Source organism: Chelonia mydas, chromosome 2, assembly GCF_015237465.2.
Source record: "Chelonia mydas isolate rCheMyd1 chromosome 2, rCheMyd1.pri.v2, whole genome shotgun sequence".
Taxonomy (NCBI): domain Eukaryota; kingdom Metazoa; phylum Chordata; order Testudines; family Cheloniidae; genus Chelonia; species Chelonia mydas.
In genome coordinates, this window is record NC_057850.1 from 9,467,172 (window position 1) to 9,492,504 (window position 25,333).

The 25,333-nt window shown below is 44.6% G+C and overlaps 1 protein-coding gene across 2 annotated transcripts in view; it reads left to right on the forward strand.

The window, feature by feature from the left end:
• Nucleotides 1–1,498: 1,498 nt before the first annotated feature.
• Nucleotides 1,499–25,333, forward strand: part of SLC45A4 (solute carrier family 45 member 4) — a 98,922-nt gene continuing 75,087 nt past the window's right edge. The window contains exon 1 of one of the 2 annotated variants that reach the window (XM_037891934.2): nucleotides 1,499–1,706. The gene's annotated coding sequence lies outside the window, so the exon portion shown is untranslated. The remainder of the gene's footprint in view (nucleotides 1,707–25,333) is intronic. The other variant, XM_043539028.1, reaches the window with a different exon arrangement.

The following is a 25,333-nucleotide window of genomic DNA, read 5'->3' on the forward strand; positions in this document are numbered from 1 at the left end:
CAGAAGCTCTTTTGGGGCAAGACAGGTAAGCAGTGGAATCAATGCATTTGCTGTTGCACAGATCAATGTACTATGGACCACATGGAACAGGGTCACAAGAGCTACAGAGGAGTGGATGGGTCATTACATAAAGTAAAACTATTTCCCCATGCTTATTTCCCCCCCTACTGTTACTCACACCTTCTTGTCAACTGCTGGAAATGGGCCATCCTGATTATAACTACGGAAGGTATTTTTTTCTCCTGCTGGTAATAGCTCACCTTAACTGATCGCTCTCGTTATAGTGTGTATGGCAACACCCATTTTTTCATGTTCTCTGTGTGTGTATACACACACACACCCTTCCTACTGTATTTTCCACTGCATGCATCCGATGAAGTGGGTTTTAGCCCATGAAAGCTTATGCTCAAATAAATTTGTTAGTCTCTAAGGTGCCACAGGGACTCCTCGTTCTTTTTCCCAAGTTCTGTGGGATTCTCCTGATCATCCCAGGGTTTGAAAACTGAAAAACTATGCCCTGCTGTCCCAAAGGCAGCAGTCTCCATGGTCGTATCCATATTCCTTTTTGTTATCTCTGTTAAGGCAATACCTTCAGTGGCAGCACTGCCCTGTGCTGATGCTGCAGTGTGAGACAGATGAGTTTGTTCACCAAGAGGTGGAAACGCTGCCACTGAATCTGACTCTGGCTTCTCAGCCCTTGTTTTTCAATGGACTCTAGGGATGTTCTTGTTATAAATAGCTCCTATCATTACTAAACTGTGCCCTTATTGATACCCTTGTATGAATTAGCGTGAGGTATTAAAAATATTGTACACAGTTTTGAGAGAGCTATATGACAAAATATTTGGTTCCTTTAGGGTTTGTAGTTGTTGTGTTTTTGTTAGAGGCAGAACTGGCATGCGGGGCCTGGGCCACCATTTGCCCCCACTCAGTCTGGGACATCCTCTTTCCCGCAAATACCCAGGCTAGGATCCCATGTCATCTAGTGTTTAATCTGACTCTCCCACCAGTCCTCGTGCCCATTCACGTGACCTGCCGTGGGACCCCCTTCTCCTTCTTGGTGCCCCTCCCTCTTGCTTTATCTCCCCTTTATTGTGAGGCCTCCTCCTTTCCCCTTCTTCTTCCTCCTCCGCCCTGGAGTGATACCCGGGCTGGGACACCCCCTCCAACCCCTACCCCGCTTCCATTTTGTGCCACCCCCTATGGCAGCGCCTCCCGCCCCTTCCTGCTTGCCAAGCTGGGCCCCCCCTGTCCCTACCCCCACTCGCTAGGTGTACCCAGGTGCCCCCTCCCAGCATCCCAGCCTTGGGCCTCCCTCGCGTCCCTCAGGGGGGCCCTGGCTGGCTGGCGCGCGCGCCCCCGCCTCAGCAGCCGGCGGGGTCGCCCACGGGGCGTGCGGTCTCCCGCAGGGCGCCCCCTCCCGCATTGGCTGCGCGCCTGCCCTCAAGCCCCGCCCCTGCCTGCATATTCATGAGCCCCGAGGAGGGGGCGGAAGCGGAAGCGTTGCAGGGAGACGGTTTCCGAGGAGCCCGGTATAAAGCGGAGGCTGCTGCCCGCACCCGTCCGCGCCGGCCCGACCCGACCCGACCCCGGGGAGCAGCCGGGCCCCAGCCGCCCCGCCCTGACCGACCCACCTGCCGGAGCCAGCCACCCCCTCCGCGGCCACAGGGGCCAGGTACCGGGCAGAGGGGGAGACCCGGCGGCAGGTAAAGGAGGCACCAGGGGAGCTGGGCTGGGACCGGGTGAGGCGCAGGGGGCATGGGACAGGTGGCGGGGTGAGGCGCCGGGGCCGGGGGCATGGGACAGGTGGCTGGGTGAGGGACCGGGACAGGTGGGGGGGGTGGCTGGGTGAGGGACCGGGACAGGTGATATGGGGGGGGGGGTGGCTGGGTGAGGGGTGGGGAGGATGGGACCGGGTGAGGGGGCACTGGGGGGGCCGGGACAGGTGGCTGGGTGAGGGGTGTGGGGGATGGGACCGGGTGAGGGGGCTCTGTGGGGCATTGGGACAGGTGGCTGGGTGAGGGGTGGGGGACCGGGTGAGGGGGCTCTGTGGGGCATTGGGACAGGTGGCTGGGTGAGGGGTGGGGGACCGGGTGAGGGGGCACTGAGGGGGCCGGGACAGGTGGCTGGGTGAGGGGTGGGGGACCGGGTGAGGGGGCACTGGGGGGGCCGGGACAGGTGGCTGGGTGAGGGGTGGGGGACCGGGTGAGGGGGCACTGGGGGGGCCGGGACAGGTGGCTGGGTGAGGGGTGGGGGACCGGGTGAGGGGGCACTGGGGGGGCCGGGACAGGTGGCTGGGTGAGGGGTGGGGGACCGGGTGAGGGGGCACTGGGGGGGCCGGGACAGGTGGCTGGGTGAGGGGTGGGGGACCGGGTGAGGGGGCACTGGGGGGGCCGGGACAGGTGGCTGGGTGAGGGGTGGGGGACCGGGTGAGGGGGCACTGGGGGGGCCGGGACAGGTGGCTGGGTGAGGGGTGGGGGGGATGGGACCGGGTGAGGGGGCACTGGGGGGGCCGGGACAGGTGGCTGGGTGAGGGGTGGGGGGGATGGGACCGGGTGAGGGGGCTCTGTGGGGCATTGGGACAGGTGGCTGGGTGAGGGGTGGGGGGGATGGGGCCGGGTGAGGGGGCTCTGGGGGGGCCGGGACAGGTGGCTGGGTGGGGGGGGGGGATGGGACCGGGACAGGTGGCTGGGTGAGGGGTGGGGGGGATGGGACCGGGTGAGGGGGCTCTGGGGGGCATTGGGACAGGTGGCTGGGTGGGGGGGATGGGACCGGGTGAGGGGGCTCTGGGAGGGCCGGGACAGGTGGCTGGGTGAGGGGTGGGGGGGATGGGACCGGATGAGGGAGCACTGGGGGGGGATGGGACCGGGTGAGGGGCCGGGGCATTGGGTGAGGGGGCATTGGGCTGGGATGGGATGGGACCAGGTGAGGGGCCGGAGGCATTGGGACAGGTGGCTGGGTGAGGGGCCGGGACAGGTGGGGGGGATGGGACCGGGTGAGGGGCCAGGGGCATTGGGACAGGTGGCTGGGTGAGGGGCCGGGACAGGTGGGGGGGATGGGACCGGGTGAGGGGGCACTGGGCTGGGATGGGACCGGGTGAGGGGCTGGGGGCGTTGGGACAGGTGGCTGGGTGAGGGACCAGGACAGGTGGGGAGGGGGGTGGCTGGGTGAAGGACTGGGACAGGTGGGGGGGATGAGACCGGGTGAGGCGCTGGTGGGGATTGGAAGCGGGGATAGGGCTGGGATGGGACTGGGTGAGGGACCGGGACGGGTGAGGGACCGGGGGCATTGGGACAGGTGGCTGGGTGAGGGGTGGGGGACCGGGTGAGGGGGCACTGAGGGGGCCGGGACAGGTGGCTGGGTGAGGGGTGGGGGACCGGGTGAGGGGGCACTGGGGGGGCCGGGACAGGTGGCTGGGTGAGGGGTGGGGGACCGGGTGAGGGGGCACTGGGGGGGCCGGGACAGGTGGCTGGGTGAGGGGTGGGGGACCGGGTGAGGGGGCACTGGGGGGGCCGGGACAGGTGGCTGGGTGAGGGGTGGGGGACCGGGTGAGGGGGCACTGGGGGGGCCGGGACAGGTGGCTGGGTGAGGGGTGGGGGACCGGGTGAGGGGGCACTGGGGGGGCCGGGACAGGTGGCTGGGTGAGGGGGTGGGGGGGATGGGACCGGGTGAGGGGGCACTGGGGGGGCCGGGACAGGTGGCTGGGTGAGGGGTGGGGGGGATGGGACCGGGTGAGGGGGCTCTGTGGGGCATTGGGACAGGTGGCTGGGTGAGGGGTGGGGGGGATGGGGCCGGGTGAGGGGGCTCTGGGGGGGCCGGGACAGGTGGCTGGGTGGGGGGGGGGGATGGGACCGGGACAGGTGGCTGGGTGAGGGGTGGGGGGGATGGGACCGGGTGAGGGGGCTCTGGGGGGCATTGGGACAGGTGGCTGGGTGGGGGGGATGGGACCGGGTGAGGGGGCTCTGGGAGGGCCGGGACAGGTGGCTGGGTGAGGGGTGGGGGGGATGGGACCGGATGAGGGAGCACTGGGGGGGGATGGGACCGGGTGAGGGGCCGGGGCATTGGGTGAGGGGGCATTGGGCTGGGATGGGATGGGACCAGGTGAGGGGCCGGAGGCATTGGGACAGGTGGCTGGGTGAGGGGCCGGGACAGGTGGGGGGGATGGGACCGGGTGAGGGGCCAGGGGCATTGGGACAGGTGGCTGGGTGAGGGGCCGGGACAGGTGGGGGGGATGGGACCGGGTGAGGGGGCACTGGGCTGGGATGGGACCGGGTGAGGGGCTGGGGGCGTTGGGACAGGTGGCTGGGTGAGGGACCAGGACAGGTGGGGAGGGGGGTGGCTGGGTGAAGGACTGGGACAGGTGGGGGGGATGAGACCGGGTGAGGCGCTGGTGGGGATTGGAAGCGGGGATAGGGCTGGGATGGGACTGGGTGAGGGACCGGGACGGGTGAGGGACCGGGGGCATTGGGACAGGTGGCTGGGTGAGGGAACGGGACAGGTGGGGAGCGGGGTGGCTGGGTGAAGGACCGGGAGAGGTGCGGGGGATGAGACCGAGTGAGGCACTGGGGGGGATTGGGCTGGGATGAGACTGGGTGAGCACCCGGGGCATTGGGACAGGTGACTTAGTGACAGGCTGTGACAGGTGAGGGGGGAACGGAATGGGACTGGGTGAGATGGGGGGGTGGCTGGGTGAGGGCATGGGACTGGGACAGGTGCGGGGGAGCAACTGATTGAGGGACTGGGATAGGTGGTGGGTGTAAATGGACAGGAGGGGCGATGGAGGGTGATGGGAAGGTGGCTGAGGAAGTGTGGACAGAACAGGTGGAGGGGAGGGAGGTAAATAGGTGGGTGATGAGGTGAGGGGGATGGCTGACGGGGGTGTGGCTGGATGAGGGGTTAGGAGGAAGGTGAGGGAGTTGTTTTGCTGGATTAGGACAGCCAAGCAAGTGAGGTGCTGGGTGGAGGGGATAAATGGGGAGTGAGGTGCTGGGGGGCTCTGGGGCATGGGGCATTTGGTAGAGGAACAACAAGGGAGGGGGAAAGGGCTGAGGAATGACAGGTGGAAGGGGAGGTCTTACCTTATACTAGGCCCCTGTGCGGGTAAGGCACATAGTTTTGGGGATGGTAAAGGGTAAAATGGGGAGGTGGAAGGTGAGGTAAATGGACATGGGGCTGAGTGGTGAGACGGGGCTGAGAGGAGGAAGATAACAGAATAGCGAGTTAGGCTGGATGACAGTGTAGGTGAGGAGTAGGAAACAAGTGGTTGTTACTGTGGTAAGACAGATAAAACAAAGTGAGTGGGTGAATGGAAAAGGGAAGATGAACAGAAGCCAGAAGAGACAAGTACTGTAGATAGGAGGCCCCAGTGCTGGTTTTGGTTGGTGTGGGAGATGAGTTGTTTTGCAGGGTTCTAAGCGTGTGGATTTGTCCTTGAGCAGCCAGGCTATCAGAGACCTGGAGTTGGTCTCTTTTTCCTGTTAAATGTTTGTATGCTTTAACTGTAACCAGATTTAATCCTTTTGTTTTCATGAGAGCAGATTTCTGCTTAATTTATCACCATCCTGGTGGAGAGAAAAGGGAAATGCTAGTTGCTGAATCCAGTAAGAGGTTACAGTAATAGAATACTTCCCTTCACTTCCAGAACCTGATGATCTTTGATAGGTTGAAACTTGAACTGAGTTGCATCAATTTAAACTCTTGAAGAAAAAGTTAATACACAACTACCTATTATAAAAAGTTCTTAAGGTGGCTAATGATGGGTGTGGTGCTGTTGGAGAAACTTCTTTATGGAAGGTGAAAAAAATGCTGCTGACCTTGAGATTGCCCCAGAAGAGGCAGTGTGTGCTCTTTGTTGCAATAGAAACAATGCAATAAGTCCTGTAACTTTCTATGTTATGTGTTGGGAGAGTGTCTCAGCTAGTGTCTTTAATTAGTGGGTAGAGAAATGAAGACTTGGCTGTGACTCAAGTTTGGAGGCAGAGGGGGGAAGTCTAATGTTGCTGATAGTGACTAGTAGGAGGGGTCAGGAAAGAAGCTTAATAAAAATATTTCAAGTTGTCTGTCATGCTAGGTTAGGCAATATTGAATAGTTCTGATTCTGGCCACAAAGAAGGGGGGTGTGCCCAGCTCAGAAGTGGACCTGAAATGAAGTGGATTATAGGGAGTAGGGTAGAAAAAGATCTAGAATTTCAAATATCCATTAGGAGTGTAGTGGCTGAAGAGAGCTCACTGTTACAAGTGTGTTTGGTCACAGTAACTTGCATAACATGCTGCTGTTATATTAACTTGTCTAAATGTTATCTGCTCCACATTCACTGCCTGGCTCAGACAGTGCTGCTAAAATATTTAATGTTTGCAGTGTTGTAGCCATATTGATCCTGGTATATGAGAGACAAGGTGAGTTAGGTAATATCTTCTATTGGACCAACTTCTCTTGGTGAAAGAGACAAGCTTTTGAGCTACACAGAGCTCTTCAGGTCACCTCTGTGTAGCTCAAAAGCGTGTCTATTACAACAGAAGTTAGTCCACTAAAACAATGTAGTGATTGCTTCATTTAAAGCGTGAGTTGGTGGATAATTTACCTATTTTTTGCTTTGCAACCTGCAAGATTTCTTAAGGAAACATACGTGATTGAAATGTGAGGGAAAGAATCACTTTAAGCTGTAGTATGTGTTCTCTAACATCTGCAGTGGATCTTAAGGTAGTACTGCATAGTGCAGTGTTTGCAGGGAAGCAGTACCTACAAAAGACAAGGTCTGCTTGTTTTGGTTTGATTATTGTACTAGAAATCAATGAACACGCTATCTCCTGGGATCTGTTTTAAATTGCACTAGTAAAGTACAAATGGAAAGTTTTGAAACTACTTGTTTAAATATGTTTATATTTTAATAACAGACAATTTTTAACAAATGTTTTCTTTTACAGAAAAAATATACTGTTGGCTTATAATCTTAAGATTGACTCATCAATCTTCACAACAAAGGAACCTGCCTTGTTCAGGCTTAAAGCAAATCCAGGGATCTTTACATTACGTAGGCTGCCAAAAGGCACATGAGGGAATAGATATGAAAATTACTATAATGGTACTGTCAGCTGTTGTCTTAGAAATAATACACTGGAACCTCACATCCATAGCTTTAATCTATGGTGTATAGGTTTTAGTAAGTTGTTTGTTTTTTAACTTAAGTATTCAAGAGAGACTTTATTACAGTAATGAGCAATTGCATGACCTAATGGATAGTTGCATTAATTTGGTAATTTATATTTCTTAGTTAGGTACTTAGATTATTGGAGGCGAATCTACATTCAAGTCAGTTCAGGTGTCCTTGAATAAAGAAGAGGCTGTAATTTTCTTGTCTACATATAGGTGGAAGACAGAATGTAGACAACTGAGGGGCCTTAAGTCAGGCAAAAGAGTTTCCTGTTTTGTGTACAGCCTTTTTCTGAGTTGTGTGAAATGTGCACTCTCTAGTTTTCTGTTGAACCCCTGAAGGGCAGAGGACACTTCATATGTTTGCAGGTGTTCACATTTATTTAAACACTGAACTCTGGCGATATGAGCTATGTCTGCAAATTGTTCTTGTTTATTTGGTAAATGAGTCTTCAACTGTCACACTGATCATAATTAAAATAACTTAATGGCTTACCTTTTGAAGCTGAAATTTGTTTTCATTAGCAGTTGGCTGATTTATAACTGAATTAGATTATCTTGTATATACCTGCTTTTTGTTGTGCATTGCTTTAGCTTGATAGAAAATCTAACACATGAAACAGGCTTTAAGGATAAATATGCAAGTATAGCATATTTTAAAGACCGTTTTCCTTGTGTTATAGCACCATAAATGATTGAAACAGAAATGTTTAATCCAAGTCTATGTAGCTTCTGATCCTTGGTTTATTTGTCTTACCTTAATTAATGAAAATACACCACTCAGTTTCACTTCCACTTCCTAGTTCTCATGTATAAACACAATGATGCAATACTTGGGTTAGTAATAGTGGGAAAGAACACTGACTTCCCATTAGAATTTATGTAAATTATGGTGACATTATTGATTTTGAGGCTTTTTGTGTGGCTAGGAAAAAAATATGCAAGCTTACTGGCTTACATATTTTACAATTTTCTTTAACATTTTTGATCTTCATGTTTTGCTTGCCCTTCTGTGTTTTGTTTATACCCTTATTCCAAAAGGCAAATATCACATACCCAAGTGCTGGAGTGGGAATTGTTTTGTTGTAGGGTTGCTGTTGAGTACATGTTAGCTGTGACTCTCTTTAAAAATAAATCAGTCTGTACTTTTTCTTTGGGTGCTTGCCCCCAGATAATTGGAATTACATGACCTCTCTAAGAGATTAGACTAAAAAAAGCTTGAACATGGACTTGGACTTAATGACATTGCAATGATTATTAACTTACTGGTTGTGACCTTGAAAGATGTGAAATTACTTTTTGGGTAGACTTAACAATCTTAAACTTGCCAACGCTTATTGTAAGTTGAATCTTTCCCGTGTCATTAAATATAAACTTCAATATTTATTACTGAAAATGCATATGGATCAGCAGACACTACAAAAGGTAAAAATTTATATAACCTTGATGCCAGAGTACTTCTGAATATTGACTATAAATAGATATTTCAAAAAAGTTCTGATACAGAATTGTACATTGAAGGTTAATGCAAATCTACACTTTTTTTTTAAGAAAGTAAAAGATGGAAACTTCTCAAGTTTCCACTTCCTCAGTGTCCAAGTTCCCATGACTCTAAAGAGACTTACTGGCTTAGTACGGGCTTTTTAATATTTGTTTAGCCACTTGGTGTGTTTCAACTTGGAACATCTGTATTGTACTCAACACTGCCATTCACAAACTTGCATCACTCTCTGAATTAAATGGCAATTATCTGCGGTATGAATAAATACCTGTGGCCAGTATAAGAAGAAGATTTTGTTCCATGTTCCAAAAAGGCAATTAAGATCTTAGTTTAGAGATGATGGTACCTGATTCTGTATTAGCAAACATCTTAACAGTCACATTGATGTAAACAACTACTCCAAATGGTTGCAAACTTCACAACCATTTGTCTTCCATGATCACTGAGGCCGAGGCAATTAGAAGTCATCCCCCTGCAATATGCTTGCAAACAATGGTTTGGAGCAGGGGTTCTCAAACTGGGGGATGGGACCCCTTAGGGGGTCTCAAGGTTAATACATGGGGGGTCACGGGCTATCCACCTCCACTCCAAAGCCCGCTTTGCGTCCAGCATTTATAATGGTGTTTTTAATTTATATGGGGGTTGCACTCAGAGGCTTGCTATGTGATACTGGTGACCCATTTCAAAGTTTGAGAACAGTTGGTTTAGAGGTAGAGACTAATAGTTTAAAAGGTCAAGGAAGAATTAGTCTGAGCATGCTTGTTTGCATCAAAGAATTTTTGCATGCCTGTGTTGTGCTTGTGGCCTTGCTGAATGGAACTTTTCCTCTTGGTCATAACATCTTTAAAATCCAGGCCTGTAAAAACTATTCCAAATGATAGGCAGTTTGATTAATCCATACTACTTTGTCTTAGTTAGTCCAGTGTGCCTGGCTGTGTGAAACTGTCATTTATTTTGCAGACAAGATCAAACAAATCTGAACTGACTTGATGACATTCCTGTGGGGTTCTCCATCCTTCAATAACTAGCATATTCTGCAAGTCCTTACATATTGCAACTGAAATTCCACTCCACGCTCAAGCATGAAAGTGCAATTCAGGCGAATACTTAAATTTATTTAGTGGAGATTGTGAACATAAACATAACATAAGAATGGCCCTACGGGTCAGACCCCAAAGGTCCATCTAGCCCAGTATCCTGTCCTCCGACAGTGGCCAGTACCAGGTGCTCCAGAGGGAATGAACAGAACAGGTAATCAAGTGATCCATCCCCTGTCACTCATTCTCAATTTCTGGCAAACAGGCTAGGGACACCATTCCTGCCCATCCTGGTTAATAACCATTGATGGACCTATCCTCCATGAATTTATGTAGTTCTTTTTTAAACCCTGTTATGGTCTTGGCCTTCACAACGTCCTCTGGCAAGGAGTTCCACAGATTGACTCTGTGTGTGAAGAAATACTTCCTTTTATTTGTATTAAACCTGCTGCCTATTAATTTCATTTGGTGACCCCCTAGTTCTTGTGTTATGAGAAGTAGTAAATAACACTTCCTCATCTACTTTCGCTACACCAGTCATGATTTTATAGACCTCAATTATCTCTCCTTAGCTCTCTTTTCCAAGCTGAAAAGTTGTGCACATGTAAGTTGAGTGACAGTGTCATTGAAGCATCTGCCAGTGTTTCATTTCTTGGTATAACTTCATGTGTGAAGTATCTGGTTTTGTTTGTGGGGTTTTTTTGGGACCCCCTGTCAAATCAAATTCTTTACTGGGCCAGTGAGTTACATCTCTAAGTAACTATATACCTTCCAATTTGACACATCATGCTGAGGTACCATAGTTGTGTCAATTTGGAAAGAGCTTTGTGATTTTTCTCCCCCCCCCCCCCCCCCCCCGCCCACTTCTGCTCAAACGCTTCCAAGTCACACTGACAAACATGCCAAATTTTAGTCTGAAAGCTAAGTTTGCTAAAGTTGACCCTGCTATGGTGAAACACTGAAATAACTTAAACTCATATTGCTGTGCATTCTGTCTATAATAAAACTTTGCTCTAAGCAGTGTTTTTGCACTGAGATCTAATTAGATTTTAAAATCAACCCTGGACAGCTGCTGAAGCTGCTCCTCTTCACTTTAGAGCTTGTAATAGTTAACCACACATCTGTAGGTTCAAGTTGTACTGCTAGAATTGTGCTGTGGTTAGGAGTGTGCACAAGGACCACCCAGAAACTTCAGGAGATGAAGGATATGGCTTCCTACTTCCTATATAGAACGGGCTTCTGAGTACTAATGCTAGTACTCAAGTCTCTGCAGTAACACTCTTTCCTGGTGTTGGTGAGTCTCTGAAATCATGAATTGTCTGGGACTTAGGGAGGAACTAACTTTCAATGTACATTACAATATATGTGTACAACACTTCCAGGACCAGCTGCAGAGATTTGTTGTCAGAGGATCTCTGCATCTGAAACAGGTTGTATTGGCGTATTGCCAGTTTGTCGAGCTTTAGGGCATAACTTAAGGCTCTCTTTTAGTTTTAACTGGTTTAGCTTAATGTGAAGTTCCAATTTATTTGTTTTCGTTTGTGGGTTGACTTTTTGTATTAACATGCCCTGCTAGGGAATGATGCTCTCTTATGGTAGTGGCACTAAGACTATTAACTTATTTAGGGTGACATAAATAACTTAGGCCCTTAAAATGTTGTTTTATTATGTGCACTTGTGATAGGTGATGTAAAATTAAATACCACTTAAAGTAAGGATGGGTAGGTTCACTTTCCTGGACCTTATCCCCTTGTCTAGTCAATGGGCACTGGCCATTAAACACAGCAGTGTCAATTGCATAAGTGGTATGAATTAAGTTAAATGGCTGCATTGACATTTACTAGCCTTCACTGCACACTAACACTTTATATTGTGGTAGAGCCTAGAGGCCAACCAGGTTGGAGTCCCATTGTGCTAGGTGCTGTACAACATAGGAAAATGATAGTCCCTGCTCTGAAAAGCTTGCAATCTAAAAGACAAAACAGGTAGATGAGACAAACGCGCATTAGGGTGGAATGGGGAGGTAAGGGGGGAGAACAGGTAACAAAAATAGGATTTGGGCAGTTCTTAGCCAAGAAGAAACAGAATGAAAGATCATCTGATCAAATAAGGATTGGTAGTAATGCTTTTTTTAAGCAGAACTATAAAAAAGTATATAAATGCTAATTGTGTTAAGTTTTTGCTATTTATAAATCTTTTAATAACTTAAAAGCTTAATTAATAAACTAATGTTGCTGGAAGATTGACTGGAGTCCTTAGCTGGGTTTTCTTCCTTAACTCAGTTTCTTCATTTTGCTTTAAATAAGGGCTCTGTTTTTGTAGCTGAATATGAAACCAGTGTTTTGCTGACCCTGCATTTTCTTTCTCCTCCGTTAGCCAGCCTGGGTTACTTCTGCATGCAGTACTAGCTCATTTATTTTGAGAAGCTCAAAAACAAATCCATTATCACCCTTGAGTGCCAAATAAATGACCTAGCTGGGGGTTGAACCCAGTGTGCTGGGTTGTTTTTTTTGTTTTGTTTTTGTTTTACAAAACATTACTGCTATGCTCACACTTGAGTTATTTTTTCTTGTTCTTTGTCCTTGAATAGGTGATCAGATTGTCTGGACCATATCCAGAAAGCAGTGGTTGGGTCACTTGATGTCTTATTACAGAACAGTAAAACAGACTTCTGTGCCAGTTAACTTCCTATTCCTTCTAATATTTTTATACACAAGCAGCATTATTGTGAAAAATACTTCATCCTTAAGGCTGTTTAAAGACTCCTTTTTTTTCTTGGTGACTTACAGAAGGAATTTATAGTCTCAAAGTGCTGGATCTTCATTTTCAGACCATAATGGACTTCGTAGATTCTCAGGCCAGAAGGAATCATTCTGATCTAGTCTGACCTCTTGTATGGCTTGTGTCATACAACTTCCCCAAAATAATTCCTAGAGCATCTCTTAGGAAACCCATCCAATCTTGACATTAAAATAATCCGTGATGGAGAATCAACAACCACCTTTGTCAAGTTGTGCCCTTTATGAAATATTTTCCCCCATGTAGTACTCATAGACTAATCAAATCAACCCTTAACCTTCTCTTTATTAATAATGTCCAACCTAAACCTCCATTGCTGCAATTAAAGCCCATTGCTGCTAATCTTCTCGGAGGTTGAGAACAATTTTTTTTCCTTCCTCCTTGTAACAACCTTTTATGTGCTTTAAAACTCTTATCATATCCCCCTTCAGTCTTGTCTTCTCTAGACTAAACAAGCACAATTTTTTCAATCTTTCCTCATAGTTCATGTTTTCTAGACCTTTAATCATTTGTATCAACATCGTTCTTGAATTATGGACACCAGAACTGGAGACACTATTCCAGCAGCTATCGCACTAGTGCTAAATACAGAGGTAAAGTAATCCCTACTCCTTATCTAGATTCTCCTCTTTATGTATCCAAGAATTGTATAGCTCTTTTGGCCACAATGTCTCGCTGGGAGCTCAGGTTCAACCTACTATCACCACAACCCCCAGATCTTTCAGTCACTGCTTCCCAGGATAGAATCCTCTATACTGTCTGTAAGGCCTGCATTCTTTGTTCCTAGATGTATGCATTTAGCCATATTAAAACACATTGTTTGCTTCTGCCCAGTTTATCGAGTGATCCAGATTATTCTGTACTAGTGACTTGTCCTCTTCATTATTTACTATTCCTCCGGTTCATGTCCTCTGCAAATATGAAAGACAAAAAAAAATTGATTTTAAGATCAGAAGGGACCGTTGTGATCCTCTAGTCTGACCTCCTGGGCGTTGCAGGCCACAGAACCTCACCCACTCCTGAAATAGAACCCCTAATCTCTGGCTGAGTTACTGAAGTCTACAAATCATTATTGAAAATGTGAAATGGCATAGGGCCAAGAACTGATCCCTGCATGATTATGCTGGAAACCCACCCTTCTGATGATGATGATTCCCCATTTACAATTACATTTTGAGACCCATCAGTTCACCAGTCTGATTAATTTTATCTTTCTAGTTTTTTAAACTTACAGAAGTCTAAGTCTCAACACTTAGCTGATGAAGGCAATAACTTGTAACTTCTACAAAAGAAGATATCAAGTTATACAGGATCTATTTTCCATAAGCCCATGTTGATTGGCATTAATTATATTATCCTCCTTTTAATTCTTTATTAATCTAATATCATGTTAGCCACTCTATCTTGCCTTGGATTGATGTCAGGCGGATAGTGGCTGATAATGGAAAGAGTTATCATATGATGTATCTCTTTCTAAATGCAGAACAAACTTATTGAACTTTTCTGCATTAAGTGTACCATTTCCATCTAATAATGGCCCAGTGCCATTGTTAGGATTCTTTAGATCCTAATGGACCCTGGCCATTGTATCCCTTATCAGTTTTCTACAATTTCTAGCTTCTGCTTCATATTCATTACTATCAACTTTCCCTTTTTTCCATTAATATAGATAACCAGGTTTGGGGGGAAGTGAAGGTGGCTATTTTAACCAATATGGCCTTCTTCCACAACTGAGTGAGACTTTTTGGGCATCAAGTAGTGTTCTTAAACAGTTCCCACTATCATTCACTTTCTGATTTTTTTTTTTAATTCTTCCTCTTGATGATTTGACTCCAAATTTCAAAGCTGAAAACAATTGTCTTAAAGGCCAGTATATGGATTTGGATATGGATTTTGTTTGCATGAACACTTGTACCTGAACTACCATTTAACTTTTAGTTCTGTGATCAGTTCCTCTTCCTCAAGATGAGTTGTAATATAATTTCCCTGTGTTGTTGAATGCAACACTTTTTTTTTTTTTTTTGAGTTAGTAAACTGTCTTCTAGAATATTTAGAAGTTGCAAGGATATGTTAGTGCTGGTAGCATGAGACCCCCAGCATATGTCACCCAAACTGTAGTCCCCCACAATCCTGCAGCTCTTTTCCTATGCATTATAGATTGGTATGTAAGGAGCTGGTTATCCTGCTCCCTAGTGTGATATGCTGGCTTGTCGTAGTTTGCATAGCAGACACCATCTTGTGCTTCATATGTCAGAACATTGATCCATAAGCCTTCAAGATCATTTTCATCTGAGATCAGTGACTTGGAAACAGGTAGTGCCACCTTGACAATGCTACTCTTTTCCCTTTTTGCCCACTTGATCCTTCCTAATACATTGACTTTTAACTCTCCAACCATGGGAGTCATCCCACCAGGCTTCAGTAGTACCAGCTAGATCAAATTTATGCCAACTCCTCATGTTTGTTACCCAGGCTTCTAGCATTGATATATAGGCAGTTAAAAAATTTCTTTGGTTCCTTGACTAATCTTGTTCTCAACATCTCAGTCTTGTGCTGGATTTATATCTTCCCTCTCTTTACCCTCTGCTTTTATTAACACCTTGACTACTGTAGCCAACCTGTCCCTCAGAAGATTGGCCCACCTTCTATGGGGAGATGGGGCTGTATAATTTGGATGGACTCCACTTTAATAGAAGGTGAACCAGTGTTCCACAAAACCTTCCAACCTACCCCATTTAGCTAGGTAGCAGTTCTATTCCAGAATAGCCTGCCTTCTGTTTTAGGAGATTGCTTGGATGCTCTTCAGCATGCTTCTGAGTTTCCCTGAAATCTATCAACGTGATATCCCACAATGCAGTGTCATTAATGCTGATATGAACCATCACCAGTGGATCATTTCCCTTGGACTTCAAAAGCCTTGGCTCCAGGAAGGCAGCACACTGTCCTGTTGTCTGCCTGTCCTTTGCAGAATGTTCTTTCAGACAGCCTGTGGAAATATAATTCTAGTGTAATATTGCTCCCGGGGGGGACAGGCAGCAGAGAAGAAGCTCTGTGCAAATATATCTGCCTGTGCAGATAATCATCTAGTATTGTCCCAGAGGAGTGATTCAGCAGTCTGAACTGTTGCTGCTTTGACTCCCAAGAGTTCAAAAAATAGAAAACCCTCAGTGCTCACATCATACTGAAGAGCATGCACTCTTATCTAGTGCACATCCTATCACACATGTCCTGGAAAATGCAGGACAATTGAGGTGGGAATAGTGATCACTAATCTCAGATTAATAATCTGAGATTAATGCCCAGCTCCCCCCACCAGTGACAGATATATTTTAGAGAACTGTTTCTACTTTTATGCTTTTGACTACACCTCAGGTGACTCAGGGCTTGTCCACACAGTGCTGCACCAGTGCAATGCTTAGTGAAGATGCTACCTACACCGATGGGAGACCTTCTCCCATCGGTGTAGGTACTCCACCTCCACAAGGCAGTAGCTATGTTGACAGGAGGGCTTTTCCTGTCAACATAGTACTGTCTAAATGTAGGAGTTAAGTCATATAACTGTAGCATTCAGTACTTTGGCCCCAGGTGGTGAAGCCCAGGCTTTGGCCCTGGGCCCCTGCAAGTCTAAACCAACCCTGGTGACCCTGTTAAAAGGGGATTGTGACCCACTTTGGGGTCGTGACCCACAGTTTGAGAACAGCTGGTGTAGACCAAGCCTTGGCTTTCAGCATAATGCAAGAATGTCTAAGTATTTCTTCTAGATTCCAGGTGTAACTGTTTGGTAGCATTGCAAATGTCTTAACAGCATGCTCCCTTTTTGATAGGGGAGGACAGATGTAATTTTGAGGGTAGTAAGTAGGGGAACCTGAAGGCAAGCGAAAACGAGGCCGTCCAAAAACAACATGGCAAAGAGCTGGGGCACAGCTGGGGAACCATTGAAAGACTTGCCAGAAATAGACAGTAGTGGAGGATTTTAGTTACTACCTTAAATGCCAGAGGCATAATGGAAACATGATGAAGTAGGGGCAACCAACCTGTGAATAGAATAAAATGTTAATCCCTTTTCAGTAGCGTAAAAGGATGAGAGGGTGAGGTCTGAGTCACTACTTAAAGTCTGTGAATTTATGGAAAGGTCTTTGCTACTTGGATGCTTTCAATCTGCGGAACAAAAGCCCAGGTAAGAGTCTACCTCTCTTTCAGTACTCCTTTCTCTTAAGAACTGATTGAAGGAGCAAGGCTCTAATCAAAACCAAGTAAAGATTCCCTTTCTTTGATTAAAATGTAAAATCAAACTAAATCCACTCCCCTCCTTACAGCCTCCTCTGAAGTAAAAGGCACTGGGGAGAAAGGCAACTGTTTGTCTGACAATCCAGTGTAAACATGGCAATACTGGCCTATCTTTCTGAAGATGCCTTCAAGGCACACTTGCCTCATCCAAGAGAAAGTAGTTCAGATATTGACAGACAGTAACACAGTGATGTGTTGAGGCACTTCTACTGTGAAAGTGGTGTGAGCATCACATATATATTGCTGTTCACCTACTTGGGAAAGCAATATTAGTTCTACACATGCACTTATTCCAATAGCACTTATGTAAGGTGTTAAACTTACGACTTTATAAAATGGACATTCTGTTTAAAATGTAGGGCTGGATGTTTTAGAACTTCCATTAGATAATAGGATTCTAATACACCAGTTTTCAATATATTAAAATAATCCATACATTTTGATTTCCATCCTATGCTGTCACCAACTTTTGTACAATTTCCCAGAGAAAGTAAGTCTTTTAGTGCTAGACTTCCTGCAAGGCGAGGGGAGTGCTTCACTGCTGTCTCTAGCTGTTGCTCCTTCAACAGGCATGCAAGTTCTTTTGGTCTCACTGGACACTTTACCCCTTTAGGGTCTATGCAACCGGCATATATTAGTAGCAACACAGGACAGCCTTTTTTTAAACAAACCAGCATTTATTAGTCAACTGGCATACAGTATTTCAGGGTTCTTTGCTTAGAATGGAAAAGCGAAGCTTATATGTCCATTCCAGCAGCATAACCTTCCTCTGTCCAAAACAGTCAAGATGCCATCTTTTCCACTGGCACAGGACAGCAGAGGGTGTTTATTATTATTCCAGTGTCCTGACACCTAAGTTCTGTTTTCAGGCTCTAGGCGCCATTCTCTGTCATAGTCTGCTTCCCAAGACCACCCCAATATTATTCCCCTGTCCCTGGACAGAAATAGCAATACAGAAGTGATTGGGGGTGGGGCTCATGCATATTTTCATAAATATGGAAATGTCCCATGTTCTCAGCATATGCTATTTCACAGCTATTGAAGCTAACTACAATAGAGTTGGAGCAGAGGGCACAGGGTTGCTATATAATGTAGTTCACATGAGTTCTTAATACTTGTTTTTTCTTGGTATGAAACCAGTCATACAAAATTGCAAATCTTGAAATATGTATATTTATCAGAATAGTCTGGAAGGGTTTGTAGGTTATCGAGACAACTGCACCATTCACTTAATTTCCCACTTAAAAACTGCAGCTTTAGCAATCTTCACTTCCTGACTAGTTACACTGCCAAACAAATGTTTATCTTGTAAAATATCTTAATCTACAGTCCTGGCTTAATTCAAACAGTTTATTAATCTTTTGAATGAAAGTCATTGTTACACTGATAAACCGGGATATTATTTACAGCAATAGTTGCATTGTGTTCTGAACTTCCAACCTTTCATTCAGCTTTTTTTGTCAGCAGATCAATTGTTTGGGTCCTTCTAAAGATTTTATCCACATGTTTTGTTGGCAGGATCTTAAAGCGAAGTGAGAATGAGTCCTGGTGACCAGGCAGATGTTGTATATGTAGCTCATTAAATACATACAAGCGTAATCTACTTGGTTAGCGGATGTAGATGTATGAACACATTAGCAAAGTACTCTGACATTAAAACCCAGCTAAAATAGTCAGCTTATTAGTTGAGTGACTAACTTAAATTTTTAAATAAAAGCTAGACTATTTATACTACATAAAATTGGAGGTGGAGGAAGGGGAAGGATATTAAAATAGATTTTTCTTAAAGCTCGTTCAAGTTCCTGGTGAACAGACTTTTGCTTAATCCATGAATTTATCCATCTCTTGCTAAAACCCACTGTGGCCTGTCCCTCAACTGTAGGAGCGTCTACCTCACCTTTTTGCAGTGGCTGCAAAAGGCAACTTCTTCACTAGAAGATGTGAGCCAGTAAATCTAGCCTCACTTTGCTTCTATTTTGGAGAATGTAATTAGAGACTTGGTGTTTCCATGGTAGTGTCACCTTCATTCTGACTTAAGTTATGCTAATTATCCATCTTGCAACCATTTGACTATGTAAAAATACACTACTCCCTAATCCCACTAATAACTACTATTAGGGGAAACATCAAGGACAAAGATTGACTTTTCCTTGCCTGTTGTCAGGGAAGATCTAGAATCAGTTCAGATCAGGTATTGTAGTTTATTTATATTTAAGTACAGAATGGCCTAGTTGAAATTTTTGCTCTTAGTGTTCCTGTCTCTACTTCAAGAGCCAAGATCATTGTTAATGTGATTTCTTATGCCTTAATTTTTTACAAGTTTATCATATTTATTGGTTGAACTGTGAAGTGCCACATAATGCAGATAATCGTGGGCCAGGATCTTGTTGTGCTCAGTTCTGTACAAACAAATAATAAAAAGATGGTTCCTGCCCTAAGTGAGTCCTTCCCACTTATTTCCCTGCTTCATTAACCTTCCCACCCCTCCTTCCAGAAAAGATTTGGTGTGTGTCAAAGTATTGCCTTCCGACATGACCTTTGCATATTTATCAAGTAGTATTTATTTATGCCAAAACACATTACATATAGGAAATGCTTCAGCCACCAGTGAAATTCAGACATCTGTGGTGAAAGTGAACAGGTGCAAAACAATGACATGATTTACGACAAGATATGAAGAGGGAGAAATAACATTGTTTAGCTCTCTTACTTCAATAGACAAATTGAGAGGGTGGTGGAAGAAAATAAAAACAGTGACCTGGTGCTCCCCACTTGAGTTTATGACAAAAGAAAAGGAATAATGGTTTAAAATATAGCTACAGCAGTATGTACACATTTTGTGCCTGTGTACATGTGTTACACCGGCTTCCTGCCTGTGTAATGTATACAAGTAAGCATATATTGCATCACGTATGGTTATGTTTGAATGCACACTCCGTTCAGATTACATTTATTGCCATCTATTTTGGCGGTTGCTATGCAAGTCCTATAACATGTTTATCACAGTAAAGTAGCGCTGTCACTGAAATGAATGTGAGGATGACTGTTCTTCCTGAACAGACTTGCCAAAATAAAACTTAGTCCAGAAGGATAGTCATTTTTTAAATTAAAAATGAGCTTTTCCATCATCTGTCAAAACGTGTCTCATAAGTGTTTCCTCCCATTCTTTCTCTGGCTTATGACAACAAAACTGAAGTTTATAATATGCATAATTCTTATGCACATTTCTCTTCCCCAGTGGCTATAGTATTCATAGTTTTTACATTTCATCTGGGGTTAAGGAATCTTGCAAACATTTTTCCACTGTAAACTTTTTAATAGTTTAGGAATTCAGTCTTAAGAGTGAAACACTTATAATCCATATCCTCAGCAATGTTTTCAATTATATGGGTACAAAGTAAAGTGTAAAGCTACAAGCATCTTTAGGCATACATTGCTGGTGCTTACATATGTATCTGAGTATAGTACAAGACAATATAGCAAGGCAGCCCTACCGTAGGGATTTCACAATTCAGAAGATGCATTGTAGGGAGAGGAAGGAGTTGCCTTAGACTCTCAACTTATTCATTCAAGTGCCTACTAATCACAAGATCTTAAGGTTCTGACAAACTAGGAAAATTTTGGTGCATAAGGGGCAAAATGGAAGAAATGAGTGTGAGAAAGGACAAAGTGGGTGGTAAGGCTGATTGCAAATGATGCAAATAAGGTATAGAGAATAACAGGTAGCGCGAGCTCAGGTCTGCACTAAATTGTGCAGGGCACCAAAGGCAATACTGCAGACAAGTGGCAGCCAGCAGAACAATTCAAAGTGGGACTGATGTGGCCTGAGCAGGCAAAGAAGATCACTTTGGTTGTGGTGATTTGGTTAGATTAGAAAGGATTGGTGTGGGTATTGAGAGGCTAGATGAGAGGTTGCAGTAATCCAAGGCAAGGGGCAACAAGAGTATGGACAAGTAATCTAGCCATCAGGTTATCTAACTTTTTTTTATTTTAATCTTGGGGTGAAAGAAACACCAAGAACTTACAAGCAGCCTGGATGTGCGTTCAGTAGTAAAATAACATTGATCTTGCAAGCCTAAGAGATTAATAGAATGGGAGAGCTCTCAAAAACAAGAGGTAATAGGACACTACAGCAGGGGGAGGGAGTAAATAAATAGTCCTGGCTGTGTTGATTTCAAAACCTGAGACCCCATAAAGGGGATGGGGCAGGAGTGAACACACACCTGTAATGAGGCAGCATAAACACTATAGAAACTATTGGAGCTGAGGACGTTGTCTGGAGACTGATGAAAATGAGACACCAGTCCTGTAGGTCTGCTCTCACAGAAGAGGAAAAGAATAGGAACTCTTAAACTTTGAAAATGCTGTTGGACAGGTAGAACTATGATGGGATCAGAAGAGCCATATGGTGTCATAACTAACATAGCTCAGGGAAGGTGAGGTTCCTATGCAGCAGGACTCTGCCTTCTGTCAGTTTATGCTGGATCTACACTGTGGGCTATGCTGGCATAGGTTCAGTAGTTACTCCTGGAGGAATTCTGGTTTCCTATGAAGCTTAACTACAGAGCAAAACACTGAAGCAATTGTGCCTGCAATGTGAATGGCAAACTGAATACCTCATAATAACAATATGACACTTTAGCCTTAGCATATTTAAAACTCTGGTTCACTGGGTGGTTAGTTTAAAAAAAGTTAAGGCTTGCATATATGTAGAATCTTTACAAGAGACTAAACCTGATTTACCTGTCAGCATTCTTCTGTTGTCTGAGAGATCATACATCAGGCTAGAAGCAGCTAAATATAAGCTAGGAATGATAAACCTTGAGCTTGAAGCCGTTTAAATGAATGTTGGCATTTGTACTACGTACAGTACCTGCACATGGCATGCTAGGGTCACTGATAACAAATGACTGCACCACAGAAGAGACTAAAATTTCTCTAAAAAAGAAAAGGAGTACTAGTGGCACCTTAGAGACTAACCAATTTATTTGAGCATAAGCTTTCGTGAGCTACAGCTCACTTCATCGGATGCACCCGATGAAGTGAGCTGTAGCTCACGAAAGCTTATGCTCAAATAAATTGGTTAGTCTCTAAGGTGCCACTAGTACTCCTTTTCTTTTTGCGAATACAGACTAACACAGCTGCTACTCTGAAACCTAAAATTTCTCTGCACATCCACAAACCTCTAGGTGTGTCCATAATTATTTGACAGTGGAGAATAATAATGGCAGCTTGATGTACCGTTTGTTTGTTTGTTTGTTTGTTTGTTATGGAAGGCAAGCCAGAGAACTTTATTTCCATTTTATATTAGGAAGTTAGGAACAGTTCAATCTCTATCCAAATGTCACAATGACTGAAAATCCCCCTTTAGCCAAATTTATGCAGAATATGGACTTGATCTGGTTTTGGATAGCTGAGGTTAGACAGTTGGGATTAAATTGTAAGAATCTTTGCAATGTTTTCATTAAATCAATCTTCAAAGCCTAATTATAGTATCAGTAAAACACCAATTTCATGGTGGGGGGGTGTGCGCGCACACAGTCAAATATTTGCAGTAATTTAAAAGTTATAGATAAAATAAGAGGCTGCTTGAGAAGTTGCCAGTTTGATTTAAGGATATTTGTGCAGGAGGTCAGAGTAGATGATCGTGGTCCCTTCTGACCTTAATGTCTGAGTCAACATCACATGTCAAAATATACAATGTTTTGACAGTTATAAATCTTTAACTTTTTTAAATCTGCATCTACTGTAAATAATTCTGTTCCCCATAGCTTCCTACAAGGTTTTAAACTATGATGAGATGCATTGTTACGGGAAAATTTTACATGAGTAATCTTTAAAAATTGGCAATACTAACAGCCTCAAAGAGAAACTGACTAATCTACTTTAATTATATAAGCAGAGATCACTATTTGTAAGACTGATTACAGTACCTTTTTAAATACCTGTATGTAAAGTTGAAGAGCAAATTAGTATCCAATTTAAGAAATAGCATGTATTCATTAAAGTGTTATATGCAAGGGAACAACTAAGGCTATGCATCCTTGACTAGTCAATCTTTGACTTGATAAACCTTTTTTTATGGTATGTATTTTAATATATGCAAAACATAAAATTCTCCATAACTCAAAAGCATAGCTCATACTGGAGAGCAATTTACCAACTATTGCAATGTTGGTATAAACTCCTCTCCCATACTGTGCAACCCCTTGAAAGCTCTTAGTGAAATACTTTAGCAAATATTGAGCCAGAGTAGCACAGATTATATGGCTGCAGTTCAATAGCTCTTGCCCATTGAGCTTGGTGGCTTATTCTTTGTCTCTTCCCAGTAGCAAGGACGAGGAGGTTGCTCCAGTGCATCCAGATGGCAATATCCTTAAGTGATCATGAAGGTTCTCTTCTTTTGTGTCCCTGTTTATTGAAGGATCCCATTCAGAGACTGCGAGTTTTTAAGGAATATGGTTTACCTGCTCTGTGTCCTTATCACATGCTGAACTCTCAGGAACACCCATGCCTAGATTGGATGAACTCCGTTTCAGCAGACATCTTGTCACTTGCAGCTTACTCACAATGCAGCAGCACCGTTTTGCTCACTGACTTGACAATCTTCAGTCCTATTACTTTCTAAATTTTCAGGTTGCTGCCTGTAAGTGGTGGATGGGTTTTAAACTGTTACAGGGTGTTAGGGGGCTTATTCCTTCACCCGCTTCCTTCCCTGGTCCTTCTCACATGAACAGAGAGCAACAATACCCGAAGTCCAAAGGTGCAAACAATTCAATGTTTATTGGGGTGAACTTCCAGCAAGCATGATTCCAGTTTCCTTCCTTAGTGTCCCCCTTCCCAGCTCTGACACCACAGAGCCTTACCTGTGTCCCTCTTCCCATTCCCCTCCTTAGCAAAACATGATTCCAGTTTCCCCATTCCCTGTTCCCATTTCCCCCCACACACTTCCTTCCTGATTGACTGCAGACTGTATAGTAAAACTTGAGTTCTGCTTAGCTATAGCTTAACCAATCATTTTTCTGAAATTTCACTAACCAATCCTAACATATTGTAACATGATTATGTAACCAATTATATCCCACTACCTTAATTAGTTTACACCCAGCAAAATTAATTATACAGCAGAGAGAAGCAATCACAGAACGAGACAGAGATTATACAGAAAAACAATAGGGAAATGGGGACTACAGTGCTAGAACAAACACAGAAATGAGGATTTCACATCCCAGCTATTGATAAGTGAGTTCTTGCCAGACAGGATGCTATCAAACTAAGTTTCCTTTTACATCTTCTAGGCACTTCCCTTTCTCTGGAGGTGATATGGTATTATCAGGACAGGATTGTATTCCTAACAGCCCAATAGCACCTTATTTCAATGTGGCTAGGTTGGAATGTGAGGATGTGACCATTCGCTTCCCAGCTTATGGCTGCCTCTGCTGCTTAGCCAAAGACCTTAGCCTAGGCACAGGGCCTCAGACTGTCACAGTAAGAGAAGGACCTTACACCAGCAGACAGTGATTTTGATTTTTTCTTTCTTTTATACCTCTATAACTAGCCAAGTGATAAGAATACACCTAAATTCTTAGAGTATCGGCCTTTACAGACAGGCCTGAATATCTATATCCTAACAGGGTATTTTTTGTTTTTAAAGCCCTTAACAGTTTATACCTTGCTATGCAAAATGACACTCTTGAGCCTCATCCTGATATTGGACAGCACCTACTCTTTGGGGACCCCAGTGCCATAAGTCAACAGGAGCTTATACCTTTCTGTTGGTTTATTGGAGAGAATTAATTTTTTCCCCTCTGAATGTTCGTACCTCTCCACTTCATACTTTTTAAAAAAACTTTTTATTCCAAAGGACTGGTCTAGCTATGACCAGCAGTGGTCATTTCTATTGTAATCTCCTTTTCACTTCCCCATTCCTGCCCCCCGATCAATCAGGTACATTTAAAGTTGTATTTGTACACTATCTTTGGGGATTTTGTTAATTAAGATTAATACAGTGCAAACTAGTATTGTGTTGTGGAGTGTAGTCAAAATGAAGGCCACTGTGGGTGGAAGTAGCTAATCGGTCAGCCAGATTTTTACATTACTTATTTCCAAAGCAGTCGTTGTGCTTCAAACTATATGTGGTCATATATCTGATACTTATGCGTATTTAGCTCATTTCTTAAAAGCAGATTTGTGAAGTTATTTGTTTAGCAATAAACCAAAGTAATTTAATTAGGTTTTGTGATCTTCAGTCTTTTTTAAAAAAAGAAGTAAGGGAGGGAAAGATTTCAGCAGTGATTTAACAGCAGGATCGAATCTAATGTTAGTAACAGCCATTGCAAAGAGTCTTTTACATTGTAGAATCTTTTTTTTTTTTTTTAAAGTCTTCCCAGCAGTGTTTCAGAACTCTATCAAGGATAATAAAAAGAACAGGAGGACTTGTGGCACCTTAGAGACTAACATTTATTTGAGCACAAGCTTTCGTGAGCTACAGCTCACTTCGTCGGGTGCATTCAGTGGAACATCCAATGAAGTGAGCTGTAGCTCACGGAAGCTTGTGCT